The 14,917-nt window shown below is 33.8% G+C and overlaps 1 long non-coding RNA gene across 1 annotated transcript in view; it reads left to right on the top strand.

Annotated features, from left to right (window-relative positions):
* Window positions 1-14,589, top strand: part of LOC103094902 (uncharacterized) — a 34,478-nt gene extending 19,889 nt beyond the window's left edge. The window contains exon 3 of the long non-coding RNA XR_008916624.1: window positions 13,151-14,589. This is a non-coding gene — a long non-coding RNA (uncharacterized LOC103094902). The remainder of the gene's footprint in view (window positions 1-13,150) is intronic.
* Window positions 14,590-14,917: the final 328 nt, after the last annotated feature.

Below are 14,917 nucleotides of genomic sequence, written 5' to 3'. Positions count from 1 at the left end.
ACTAGTTTTTGGTAGGGGAAAATGAAAAAGTTGAGAGAGGATTTAGGCTAATTAAATCAACGAATGTACTGTTAATATGCCATTACATGGCAACCTGAAAAATTAATGGCTGATTAATTTTCCAATTCTATGGAGAAAAATGGAAGCAATATGATTCCTAAAGAATTACACTGGGTTTGAATTTTGTCCTAGATGATTAGATAGGGTAGGATACATTATTACAAATCATCTTTGAAGATAGTCAACATCACAATTAGGGATAGAGGAAGTAATAAAGAGAAATAAGATGAAATTGAATAAAGGAAACTTTATCGTACCATGAGAAAGTATTTCTCAATAATGACTACAAAAGTGTCCCAAAAGAGTGTTGAAAGCTCTGTAGAGACAGATTTGAAGCAAATGAACGATCCCCTCTGCCACCCCAACATAATTCTTTTTCTAAGTCCTTAACTTTAATCATAGTAACCATTCTAAGACAGAAGACTGTAAAGGGCTAGGCAACTGGTGTTAAGTGACTTGCCCAAAGCCACAAAGCTAGGAAATGTTTGAGGTCAGTTGTGAACCCAGGTCCTTCTGACTCACAGTCTGTTGCTCTATCCACTGTGTTACCTAGCTGCCCCTAAAATCACTCTTAAAAAAACAAACCACAAGGCTTACAATATGGGTGTAATGGGAAAGAGAGCATGTGATAAGCATTATTTTTTTTTCCCTTTTGGTATATTGCCATGAATTAGATTAGCTCCCAAATATATTGCTTAAAATTATGCCTTGAAAATTTGGATGAGTCAAGTGTGAAGAAAAGAAAAGGAATTGTCTAAGCATCCCAATGGCCTTAGACCAGGTTCAACTTGAGGCTCCTATCTTCACAGACTTAATCCTTGTAACAACATATTTGGGATACTAAATGAATTAAGGATATTTCAGAAAATTTATCCCTCCCAAGGAAGGATTTTTGAACAGTAATGCAATAAATAAGACTAGTAGATATGATACAGTAGTAAAGTGACTTGAACACAAATCAGCATGGGATTTAGACATATATAGAACCTCAGAGACCATCCAGTTATTTTATAGATGACAAAAGAGAAGCGCAAAAGGATGATTTGACTTTCTTGAGGTCACATAGATAATAAATTGTCACATCAGCTTTTGTTCCCAGGTCCTATGAGTCAAAATCCAGTGTTCTTCCTAGTCCTATATACTACACTCCTCTTATCCAGATAAGATGTGCTAAATTATATTCCAGTTCAATGAATTGGCCTGTTTAATTAGTTGCTTCTTCCTCTAATTTCTAAAAGGCAAGGTTGTTTAGAAATAATTTTAAAAATTAAATAGAATAATATAGAGATCTTTCACAGGGGAAAGAACAGAGAAAACTCCATCATGGGCAGAATAAACATCAGGGGATCCTTGTCTCATGACTTAAATGTCCATTTTGTTTGGGTCTCATAGATCATCTAATCTAGAAAGGCCTTGAGACTCTAGAAGGAACTAGGTATGACTCTAATTGAAATGCTTTGCTTTACAGATGGACATTCAAATTGAACTATAATAGTTGTAGAGTATCCCACCATTAGGGATTCTAGCTGTTATTAAAATTCATACATATTACCTAGGAAGAAGGGAATATCCATTAACTCAAATCAAATCAAATATTATGAAACATTTACCAAGTCACTAGATTCTGGAGTAGGTAGAGTAGAATACGATATAAAAATATATACAAGGTAAAATGGTACCTGATTATGAAGGACTTAGAAATCAAATGACTTAAAATATGATCCTAGAGGAATAGGGAGAACTGGCATTGATTAAAGAGGAAAGTAATTTGGTCATACCAGAGCTAAAGGATTTGATAGCTAAGTGGAAGATGAACTGGAATAGGCAATAAGCTTTAAGTGATGAAGATATGTACCTGCGTGGTGATAATCTTAGAGGAGGGAAGGAAGTATGTATGAAAGATGTTGAAAATGAAGACTCTATAAGACTGACAACAGGATGCATATAAAGGGGAGGTGGCAAAGATGATGATAAATGTGATATCTAGATTAGGAGCCTTGGTGGCTAACAGGCTGGTTCATGCCTTCAACAATAATAAGGAAGTTCAGAAGAGGGTAGAGTTTGGGAGAAAAGATAATTAGTTGAGTATTGGACATATAAGATGTCTGTCTATGTGACAGTAGTTTAAGATGTCAAATAGGCAGTTGGAGATGTAAGCCTGGAAGTCAGGAAACAGACTAGAAATAGATAAATTGAACTGAGAATCATCTATATGGCAATGATAATTGCATTCATGGCAATCAGTGAAATCAGCATGGCCTAAATTATCAAAATAGATTTCTGTTCTTAGAAAATAAGTGCAGAGTCCTGAGAGAAAGAAGCCTAGGGCAGTTAGTTTTGATGACGAGAACTATGAAGTCCAGGAGGGAATATGTTAAAGTAGAGGAAATAGGGTAATCCAAGGATGACAACACCAGTAATCTTTTGTTGCTAAAATAATTATATTTATCCCACAGTACCAAGGACAGACATTTATTTGCTTTTTGTCTTGTCACATTCCAGTAGAAGAACTGGTAACCCTGAAAATATTTATTGTTCAAGGCGGTGTGGTGAGGGGGGGTGAGTGGAAGAAAGAAAATGTGACTAGGTTAAATTTGAAGGATATTTGGACTTGTTGCTGATTATCACTCCAAACCATGGAGTGATAAGGTAGAAAAAATATAGTTCAATAATTTTATTGAATATTTATGAAAAATTTAAAACTAAACTATTAGCAAAGAGGGCAAAGAAAAATATTTTAGAACTATGTGGGACCAAGTTAGACTTATAAAGAGATGATTCAATAACATTAAAACAATAAGCATAATAAGTTTTATTACTAAAAAAATTGAAAAAACAAATTATCCTATCAATAGATGTGGAAAAGTCAGGTAAAATGCAGTCTTCTTTTTTTTTTTTTAAGAATAAATGTATTCTAGATATTAGGTTTTAAAATACATTCTAAAAAGTATGGGCATTAAAGGAATTTTCATTAACATGATATAAACAAATAAATAGCTAGTATCATTTGTCAAGTTTTCACAAAAAGATCAACAAGATAAGGAAATGCAAGGATACTCCTTACCAGCCCTATTATTTGATATAGTGCTAGAAATGTTAGCCATAGCAATTACAAGAGAAATAAAATGAGAAAAGAAATAGAAAAACAAGGCAAAAATATTTCTAGTGTGTAAGGATTGAATTAGGAGTTTCGCAAAATAAGAGAGCAGCTTTTAATAATTTAAGTTTTAATGAGAATATAGTGGAGTTGTAAATTAATATTACCCCTTTAAGACAGAGAAAAGAAAACTTCTTGCAACTTTTAACAATTAACAATTTCATTTAATTAAAAGAAATAGTAAACGAATATAGTAAATGAATATAGTAAAAGAGAGAAATATAGGAAAGAGGTAGAGAAAGAAAATTTCCTAATGTCTATATTAATTATCCTATAACTTCCTATGATTACTACTTAAAACTGCTTATATCTACCTATAACTAACAACCACACCACAAAGTTCTAATCCAATCCAGCCCAATCAAAACCAACCCAATCAGTGTTTAATCCAACCCCAATTAGATCTGTCAACAAAGGCCAGCCACCTTACAAAAATTTCAAAAAACCAAAAAGCCCTCTAAATGCTAAAGCCAAAAAGACCTCTCAGTAAGCTTGGGCCCACCTTTATATTCCAGCAAGTAAACACCAACTACCAACACAACATACTCCCAGCAGCCAACTTCTCTGCAACTGCCAGACCTAACTGTCAGCAACTGACTCCTTTTATAACCTTTTCTTACCTTACTTCCTGTCTCTATGGTTGCTCCTTCCTATCTCTATGGTTTCTCCTTCCTTTCTCTATGGTTTCTACTTCCTGTTACTGTGGGCTGGTTAATCCCTACATATCTCTATGGTAAGAGGACCTTCAGGTATCCCATTAAATTAAAAAAAGAATAAAGAATTCCTTTTTACAAGTTGAATTGAATATGAAAAAAACTTAGTGGATTCCAGAGAATTAACAAATTATTTGAAGCATTAATATGAAAAATATTTTTAAATGATCTCATCTTTTTTCATATTACAACCTTCAATGTAGTGTCATTCTTTTGAAAGAACACTGAATTGATAAAACATAAATTCAGATCTTATCTCTAATGCTTACTACTTTAATTACCATGAGTAAGTCACTTGAGCACTTTTCTCTTTAGTTTTCTCATCTGAAAAGTTATATTTGGACTATAAAATCTTTGAAGCCCCTTCGAATTCCAATTCTATGTTCTTATGATCCTGGAGAAACAAGGAAGAGAATTTTTAAAAAAATAACAGCAAAGTAATGAATAAATACCTGATAGTCAACCTACATAGTGAACCTACCAAGAAATATACTTCAATAACTACTACAAAATAATTTTTATATAAATAAAATGACATCATCAGTATTAGTGATTTTATTTTCAAACAGAAGCTTAACCAACACAAATCAATTAGCATGAAGAGAACAAAAGAGTCTAAAATCATATTAGTCACCAAAACAAATACTGACCTGTTTGTCAAGTGGACCAACTTAGACTGTAAACTCATTTAAAAAAATCTTACTGGAGAAGAGTGGTGGAAAGTTATGATCAATATTGTCTAAAAATATGAGAATCAGTGAAGGGAAAAACCTTGTTGAAATAAAACTTGACAAGGGAACCAAATAAGTAATTTTATACTTGAAGAATTTAAAGATGAAACTGAAAGGAAGAGAACAGAGATGAAAGATGGAAAAGACTTGCAAAGATTAAAAAAAAAACAACTAACCATCAAATATAGAGAAACCATTGCATTTCAACTTTAAGATTAAAGTCCCAGATAAAAGATGTAAGATAGATATAGATATAGATATAGAACTGGAAAAAATTTCAAAAGCATCATGTGGTTCAACCACATCCTTTTAAAATTAATTCAGTGATTTTCTTTTAACTAACTGATTGGTTTTTTAAAAGATCCAGTCCTTCTTTCCCCTCCCCACACCATTGAAGAAAACATCCAGGAAAATATATTGATTATGTCTTTTGTGTTTCTATTCATTCACTGGAAGTAAACATTCACAAGTTATTCTTCAAATATTAAATCTGTAGCTGTATATAATATTCTCTTGGTTCTTGTTTTACTCTTCATTATCTTATGTAGTTCTTTCCAACTTAAAAAAATTTAATCTGCTCACCATTCCTTATGGTGTACAACCATATCTTTTTACAGATGAAGAAATTGAGACCAGAGTAGCTACATGGCTTATCTGTGTTTGCATAGGTAGTTAATGGGAAAGATGAGATATAAATCTAAATGTTTATCCTTCTTTAGGAAGGTAAAATGGAACTAAAGCAAACAAAGTTGGAAAAAATAACGGGACTATTCAGTACACAAAGGATGTTATTTATTCTGAAGATGTTTGTAGGAGGTTAAGATATCAATGACAGAAAAAAATCACAGACCATATTAATACCTTAAAAATGTGACAGGTTGTTAACAACTACTGATACACATATTCCTATCAATATACATTTTTTACAAAAATTATGCAGATACATATGTATGCAGGGAATCCTTGATCATTAGTTTATTTAAAAAGGAAAATTCAGACTTTCAAAATATTTCATAGTAGGGGCAGCTGGGTAGCTCAGTGGATTGAGAGCCAGGCCTAGAAACAGGAGGTTCAAATGTGACCTCAGACACTTTCCAGCTATGTGACCCTGGGTAAGTCACTTGACCTCCATTGCCTAGGTCTTACCACTCTTCTGCCTTGGAACCAATACACAGTATTGTAAGGGTTTAAAATAAATTTTCATAGTAGATCACATCTTTACTAGGACACATCTAACTAAAACATCCAGATCAGGTAACAGCAAATTTTGGCCTGGGGCCCAAATTCAGTCACAACAGTTTTGGTACTGCTGAGGGAGCTAGGAACAAATTTTTTCCATTTTAAATTACAACAAAACGTATGTCCTCTCCTGGAGAAGAAAAGATCCTACTCTACTTATTGTTTATTGATCATTAAAAAGAACCCCACAACCAAATCATTTTATTATGCAAAGCAAAATGCAATCCTACAGACTATCCTCCAATATGTGTATATTGAAATTACATGAATTTTTGAGAGGTGCATCAACAGAGATAGCCTTGTGCAATTCTCATCAATATCAAGCAAAGCATAAAAGACGTTTGCTGACTGTGGTGACGGATGTCCAAAATGAAATGAAACACATACAAAATGGTATGTTCGTGCCCTGCCTTGTCACTGTAAAGATATTTAGATGTCAGAGCTTTTTCATTTTGGATAAATGACTGATTTGGTTCTAAATTTAGTCATGTATCATTTCTTCTGTAGAGGTATCACTACAGATGAAAAAGAGTGTCATGAATACAGAAAGTGCTCAAATATTTGGGGCTTAGAGGAACTGGGACTTAGTAGTATTATCCTTCCCCAGGGCCATTACATGGGAAGTGAAGGAGACTGCTGTCCCTGATATGTTCTCATAGTCTTGAAGATACTTTCACATATGGAACCCGTCACCTAGTTACATTTTATATAGAGCTACCAAAGCAATTTGGTTTAGAGCTAAAATTGTCTTTAAAAGTCATCCCTGTTGTTCAGTTGCTTCAATCCTGTCTTATTCTTCACAAAAATAATTTTTAAATCTTTAAATTTAAATTTAATGATAAATTTAAAATCTTTAAAAAATTCAACAAGTGAGTCAAGGATTACAGGTCTGGAGCTAGAAGGAACTTTGGAGGCCAATTACCCTAAAGCTTTATTTTATATATAATGAAACCATGGTCTAGAGTGGTGATAAAACTTGCCTTTAGTCATACAGGTATTTAGTGACAGGGGCAGGATTAAAAAAAAATAAACCCTTACCTTTTCTCTTAAAATCAATACTAAATACCAATTCCAAGGCACAAGAGTAGTAAGGGGTAGACAGTTGGGCTTAAATGATTTGCCCAGGGTCACACACCTGGGAAGTGTCTCGGACGTGTAGAACCTATATCCTTCTGACTTCCACCCTGGCATTTTATTCTACCTAGCTGCCTCCTAGAGGCAAAATTTTAAACCAGAAATCTGAAATTCTTGGACAAAAAAATCCAATGTCTTTTCCTTTGCTTTATGAAGAAATGGAGGGAGGATATTTTAGGCAAAAAAGAATAATATGAACACTTTTCCCAGAAGAGGGAAAAGATGGAATGTATTCAAAGAACAAAGTGTAGTCTGATTTGGCTGTAGCATAGATTATTTGTAAAAGAATACAATGAGTTAAGGCAAAAAAAGGGAAATTGCAGCATATTGTGGAGAGTCTTGAGCACCAGATTAAAGAGTTGAAATATGAATGCCAATGGGGAAGCATGGAAGATTTCTAAGCAAAGGAGTTACCTAAACATAAGTTAAATAAGATATTTACAAAGGAAAGATAATTTTGGAAGTATTATAATGAGCAACTTTATTCTTGTTTTTGAAGTAATGGGAAAGTATTATAGGTACCTGAGTGGAGTAGATACATAATGAAAATATTCTCTTAAGAAAATTAGTTTGGTATCAATGTATAGGATGGACTATGGTGAGGGAAAGAGAAAACAAAAAATAAAGATAAATCTGAAGGCTATTTAAGTAGTTCAGAGAAGAGTCAATGAGAGTCTGGATCTGAGTGAGGGAAGGGACAATGGAGAGGAATGGACAAATGAGATAACTGTTGTGAAGGCTGAAAACAAAAGATCTGATGATATATTTGTTATAGGAAATAGGAAAAATCAAAGATAGCACAGAACCTGAAGCATAGTTTACTATCAATATGGTAGTGCCATTGATAGAAATGTAGAAACTGGGAAGGAAATTTGATTTAAGAAGAAAGATGATGAGTCTGGACCAATTTGGAATTGATATGCTATGTTGGCAGACATCAACCTTCATCAAGGCAGGAGAAAATTTTGATGACTATTTTGACTAATATGATAGAACTTTTTAAACACAAAAGCAATTATCACTTGTCAAAACTGACCTGAACTCAAAAGAAATTGAGAAAAGATACAATAAATTTTTAAAGCGTACTAGTTTTATTATTACTATTAGAGTTCAGTTATCACAAATTTTATGCTATTCTCTTTTGGATTGATTTAAATTGAGCATACTGCTGTGATGCTGAGGGAAGAAAGTAAGATTCATTTCAAATACACAAACTAATAATTGAGAAGAGATTTTTCCTTTGTTTAGAAATTGCCCAGTGAAACATAACAATAATACTTTATAGATTTAGGAAGCAATAATTATGAAAACACTGAAAATGAGGTAACTGAGAGAAAACCTACCACTAATTTCTATTAACAAGAGTATAAGAAATTGCCATTTGCTTGAGGAAGATGTATTATTATATGTGGAATTGAAATCCCAAGCACAAAAGACAACCTGTTTTGATTTTCTTGAAAATGATTTATAATTTAGATCCTGGAGGAAATAATTCATCTTCCCTTCACACACACACACACACACACACACACACACACACACACACACACACACACACACACACATATATATGCACATATACATTTTTAAAACACCATTTTACTGACAAAAAAAACTTCAAATTCTGCTTCTTCAGGTTGACTTAGAGTTAAAATTTTTTTTTAAGATGACAGTAGAATAAAATTTATATAATTGTTAAAAAATTAGAGCTACAAATTACTTACCATGTCTGGGAGGGGGAGGGAAATGGAGGGACACAGATAATTTGAATCTTATAATTTTGAAAAATGCATGTTGAAAATTGTTATTACATATAATTGGGTAAATAAAATATCTTTTAATAAAAAACTCAGATCTAAAATATTTGTATATTTATTGTGTCTAACATACTTTGTATGCAGTGGGTGATAACAAAGTATTTGGTGAATGAGTAAGATGTTTAGCAGTTCTTAGATTATCAATTAAGCAAATAGACAGAAGTAGAGTATATTAGCATAGTTTGATTATCAGTGTGTCCTAATAGAAAATACTATTATAACTCACATTTGACTTGCCCAAATAGAAATATTTCAAATATATGCTTATCTTATAATTTAAGTTTAAATTATTACATATTAGAAATAAAATAATTTTTTTAAATATAGTATACTAGATTTTCTGACCTGCTGCTTTTATTATTTAATAAATTTTTAGCATTTAGGTGTTTTTCAGTCTTGTCTGACTTTTTTGTGACCATTTTTGGGGTTTTCTTGGCAAAGACAATAGAGCGGCTTGCCATGTCCTTCTCCAGCTCATTTTACATATGAAGAAACTGAGACAAACAGATCAAGTGACTGGCCCAAATGCCTCATAGCTAATAAATCTATGAGGCCAGATTTGCATTCAGGGAGAGGAGTCTTCCTGATTATAGGCCCATTACTCTGTCTATCCACTGTGCCACCTAGCTGCACATTTCGAATATTACAAAGGAATGATCCTTCCAAATGCTTTATATCAAGCAAGAGAGAAGGGGAATTATGGTAGCTATAATTTTTTTAAGGGATAGCTTGAACTTAAATAAGACAGTTAGTTACTAGTGTTATACTCTGATTGCTATATAATTATACATATATAGATACTCACATATATATTTGATGTTTAAGTAGTGGTGACTCTGAAATAATTATTCAATTTAGTACTTATCAAAACAATACATTTACTATGAAGGTACCTGGCATTTCTGAGGGATTGTGGCACTGGAATAAAGTTCCACTGAATATGACCAAGCTGGAAAGACTTGTTTTGGAAAGAGTATGGTCCTGGCAACAGATTTTGTTCACTGCCCAAGAACCAATCTAGCAAAATATTGTGCTGGTAATATATGTTAACTGAGAGCCAGATGAGATAAAGTGAACAAATTAAATGCTGATAGGAACATGGAGGAAACAGTACTAATATTATATTGCTAGAGCAACTGTGAATTTTTTTTTTCTTAGAAAACAAGATGGAAGCATTCATTAAAGAGCTGATTGACCTAGGGATCCCATTACTAGGGGGTCAGACCCTAAGGGCATTATTAAGAGGGTAAAAAGCTGTGTATGTATGAAAATATTCATGGAACTTCTGTTTGTTATAGCAAAATAACTAGAAATAACAGAAATGCAATGAATAAGAGAAATGATTTAATAAATTGTGATATTTGAATGTAATTGATTATATTATTGAAATGACAAGCATTGGAAACATAAATAAAATAAGGAAACTATATGAAGAAATGAAAAGAGAATAAGAATAACCTTATCATGATTCCATTTCTAAAAAATAGCCTCATAATCAAGAGGAAAAAGTATCTAAATAAAACAAATCCAAAAGGAATTCAAAAGTAGGGGTTGTTTATATTAGCATTCATATATAATTTACATATTTTTAAACAAATTGTAAACAACGTGGGGTTTGTGGTTTTGCACATAATCTTTATACATATGTTTAGTTAAATATTTTTTGTTGTTAGTGGTGGTTACTAAGCATATTATTAAAAAAAAACACATACAAATACATAGGTCAAACATTTAAGCTAAATTTTTTTGAACAGACAAAAGAATTTGATGCCCAGATGGATAATTGAGGCACAACTAATCTGGATATTTTAGGTATTTGGTGATGGAACTGAATCAACCATGAGGCAATCAGGTTGTCTGTAAATCACCTGTAATGATTGATTGGCAGTCAGCAACATTTCTATTTAACAGCTGAACAAGTTCTTGGAATCTATGGGACAACATTTTGAGGAAGCTCTCATTAAACAACACTCAATAAATGATAATTAAAAGCCTAATACATTCAAAGTATAGTGAGGAAGATACAGAGATAAAAATGACAGGTGCTTACAACTTTGTTTCAGCTAAGACATAAACACAACTATTATAATACAAATGTGAACATAATTTCATTAGAGAGACACTGAAAGAGAATTCTAAAGGTTTGGAGCAGGTTTACCTGAGAACATAGGGGAAAAGTTCATGGGAGACAAGAGATTTCATCTCAGTCTTGAAAGATGTAATATGATTTCAAGAGGCACAGATAAAGAGGCAGGTATTGTATTCTGGGTGTGGGGAATAGTACAAGCATAGCCGTAGCAGTAGCTAAGTGTAGGATGGATACATAGAGCAGTAAGTAACCCAGTTTGAACATAAAGCTGAGTGACATGAGTGGAACCTGCAAGGGTAGACTGACATCAGATTGCGGAGGGCCTCAAAATATTGGACCAGGGTGTTCAGAGTTTATTTTAGTAGGAAACAAGAAGCTATGGACAGTTTTAAGCAGTTCATTACATGATCATATTTGTGCTTAAGGAGTATTCTGGTAGCAATATGCTAAATATACCAGATAAAAGAAGATGGGAGTCCTATTAGAATTGGGGCAACCCAATAGGAACTTACTGCAGTAGACCAAGTGAGTGACAATGAAGGTCTATCCTAGGTTGGCATAGGAATAGGAATAGAAAGGTGAAGGTCATACATATATACATATATATATATATATATATATATTTACATTTATGATTTTATGTTTTAGAGAAGAGAGAGTGATAGCATATATTTTATATTTTAGGCAAACTGGACTCCTTGCTTTTCCCTGTTTCCAATATTCCACCTTGGAACTGTGCATTTTTAAATGGATCTGAACCCTGGGAGACCACATCTCCCAGGATTCTCTACCCCAACTTCCTCAGCCACCTCCCACTTCCTTTGTGGAAAAGTATAAAAGAAGAGAGAAGCAAGGGTTTGGGGACCTTTTCTGCAGAAGCGCCTTTTCTGGAGAAGAGCTTTTGCCCTGAGACTCTTTTTACCCCCGAGGCTGGAGATGTAGTTTTCTCAAGCCTTCCCAATTCCTGGCCCAAATGAACCTATCTAAATATCCCTGAGGTCTGGCTTGATTTAATTTAATTCCCTAGCATAATTATAGTCTAAAAAGAAAATTCTGGTCAATTTCCCTACCAGAGCAAACGGGGGACCCCAGGCCATCTTCCTTTCCCTACCTCTTCCCTCCAATACTCCCATCAACAGAACCTTTGCATGATTTGCTGTCTTAGCCTGTATTGATTTCTCATTTTGACTGCTTAGAATCTCTAGCTTCATTTGAGACAACTTAAGTATCAACATTTCAATGAGACTTTGACTGATTCTCCACTTATTTCCTAGTTGCCTGAAATTATTTTGTATTTGCTTTGTATATGCTTTATAATTGTTTATTTTTTAAAAACCCTTACTTTTGATTCTAGTAGCAACTGTAAGAGAGAAAGGTAAAGGTTAGGCGAATAGGGTTAAGTGACTTGGGTAGGATCACACAGCTAGGAAGTACCTGAAGCCAGATTTGAACCCAGGTTTTCCTGACTCCAGGCCAGGCACTCTAACACTGTGTCATCTAGCTGCCCCATATTTACTTATTTGAATATATATTGTTTCCCTCTAGTTACATAAACTTCTTGGGGACAGGGAATATTTTATTGATGGCTCAGGAAGACCAACTCAAGTCCTGCTCTATCTGACATGTACTAGCTTTAGGACCATGTTTAAGACACTTTTCAAATCCTCAGATTTATCATTTATCAAATAAAGGATTATATACAGAAAGCCTCTAAAGTCTTTTCTAGTGAAAAATATATGACATGGTATCCCCAATACTTGGGCAGTGTCTAGTAACTCATTTAAGTTGCTTGTTAATGTTATTTGTATTGAATCACAAAAGCATTGTAAATTAAATGCAAATAAGATACTGAGTTTGAAGTAGTGAAAATGTATCTAGTTGGAAATCTGTTATAGATCATTAGAAATGTGGTTCTAAAACTAAGACAGAAGTCAGGCAGAAGATATAAATTCAGGTCTCTTCTTCATATAGATTTCATTTGAAGTCATGAGAATAGAAGAGAATGGAAGAGCACAGCCATGGCAACAAGCCAGATCACTGAGAGAGAGAGAGAACAGGGAGAAGACAAGAGAGCCAAGGGAAAATACTCAAGGGAATATGATGTTTAGGAAGATGAACTTCTTAAATTTCCCATTTGTGTTGTCTCCTTTAAATTCTCACTTCCTCAACTTTTCTGTTGTAGTTGATACTGTTGGTTTCATTTCTTCTAGAGCCACGTTGGTAAACCTAGGACATGCGTACTGGAGGGGGATGCTCCCATTTTCCTTTCCAAGTGTGCCTGAGGATATTTCTTTCATTACCTCCCCCTCTGTCCAGCATCTCAATGGGAATTCTTATTCCCTCTGCTGTCTGAGGTATGTCCTGGGGCTCACGTGTGGTGTGAGGGTTGCAGTTTGGGTACTCGATCTCTAAATGGTTCACCATCACTGTTCTAGCTCAATCTCTACTAATTCTTCTTCTATTTAAACTTTTCACTTTTTCATTGGCTCCAAGTTGTTTCAATTCAACAAACATTTATTAAACATTAATTATGTGCAAGGACCATGTTAAGGTTGAAAACTAAGCAAAAGAGAAGTCTTCTTCTTAAGGTGCTTTCATCCATTGAGAGGGAAGAAAAGATTCAAATAATAAAGAAAAAAAGTTTAACAGAAAAAAGTTCAAAGGAGAAATGTAGGCATAATTCTGTAGTAAAGTTTGTAGAGTAGCCAGTAAGAGAAGAGTGGAATGAAGAGAATTAAGAAATATAGTGTCATGGAAGCCAAAGACGTAGAAAGTATCAAGGAGCGTAGTTGATGATGACAAATACTAAAGAGATCAAAGAGCATGAAAATCAAGAGGAATCTATTGGTAACTGCTTCAGCAGAGCAGCAGCAGTTAGATTATAAGTGTACAAGGAATCAATGTGCACCAAACAAATCTATAATGGGAATAAGAATTGAGAAGCTACCTGTGGGTAAACATCCACATGAATCCAGTGATTAGTGATCAATGTAGATTATGAAAAACAGTGGTAAAAACTCTGCAACATATTACTGCAGGCTGCAAAATTAAGCAGTACATAACTTTTTAGTTAGAATTCTCTCTGAAATCTGATATCATTTATGGACAAGGAGATGGAAAATCCCCATAATGAAAATATAGACTTCAAAAATTCCTAGAAAAGGGGAAGCTGGGTGGCTCAGTGGATTGAGATCCAAGCCTAGAGATGGGAAGTCCTGGGTTCAAATCTGACCTCAGACACTTCTTAGCTGTGTGACCCTGGGCAAGTCACTTAACTCCTATTGCCTAGCCCTTACCACTCTTCTCTTCTGCCTTAGAACCAATACCCAGTATTGATTCTAAGACAGAAGCTAAGGGTTAAAAAAAAAAGTCCTGGAAAACTCAGACAATAAATTGTCCTGGAACTAAAACATTACACCCGGACTATATTGTTCATAATTACTTGGACATAGCATTGATTCAAAAAGCTTTCAAAATAGAGACATAGCCAAAGAAATCAAAATCACCCAGAACAGAATGAAGTATATATAATTTTCATTGTCCTGTCCACTATTAGAGTTATACTGAAGATACTTTAATGAGCTCATAGAGAATGGGCTTACATCCTAATAATTTTTAATTGTGAACTTTAAAAATTACTTTACCCTACTTGGACGTACTTTAGGAGAAGATAAAGTTGTAATCTCCTGATTGAACAATGAAGGTACTTAGTTCTCACCTTATAGTTTGAAGCTAGAACTTTAAGATAAGTCTATTTTTAGTATCTTAATATAAAAAGATGTTAAGTACCTATAAAGGTTAATTAAATTAATCACAAAAAGGTCAAGTAACTAACAAAAGGTGAACTTAACAAAGAAGTGTGAAGTAGCTCAAAAGATATAGTCTAATCAAAGAAGATGAAAACTAGAAGCATGGGCAGTCTTGGAGAAAGCCTTTGATGTGATTGGTAAATGTGAAAATTTAGGGGAGGTGACACA

The sequence above is a fragment of the Monodelphis domestica genome, chromosome 2 (genome assembly GCF_027887165.1).
Source record: "Monodelphis domestica isolate mMonDom1 chromosome 2, mMonDom1.pri, whole genome shotgun sequence".
Classification (NCBI taxonomy): Eukaryota; Metazoa; Chordata; class Mammalia; order Didelphimorphia; family Didelphidae; genus Monodelphis; species Monodelphis domestica.
The sequence above is the reverse complement of the archived record's forward strand: the minus strand, read 5'-3'. Positions and strand labels throughout refer to the sequence as shown.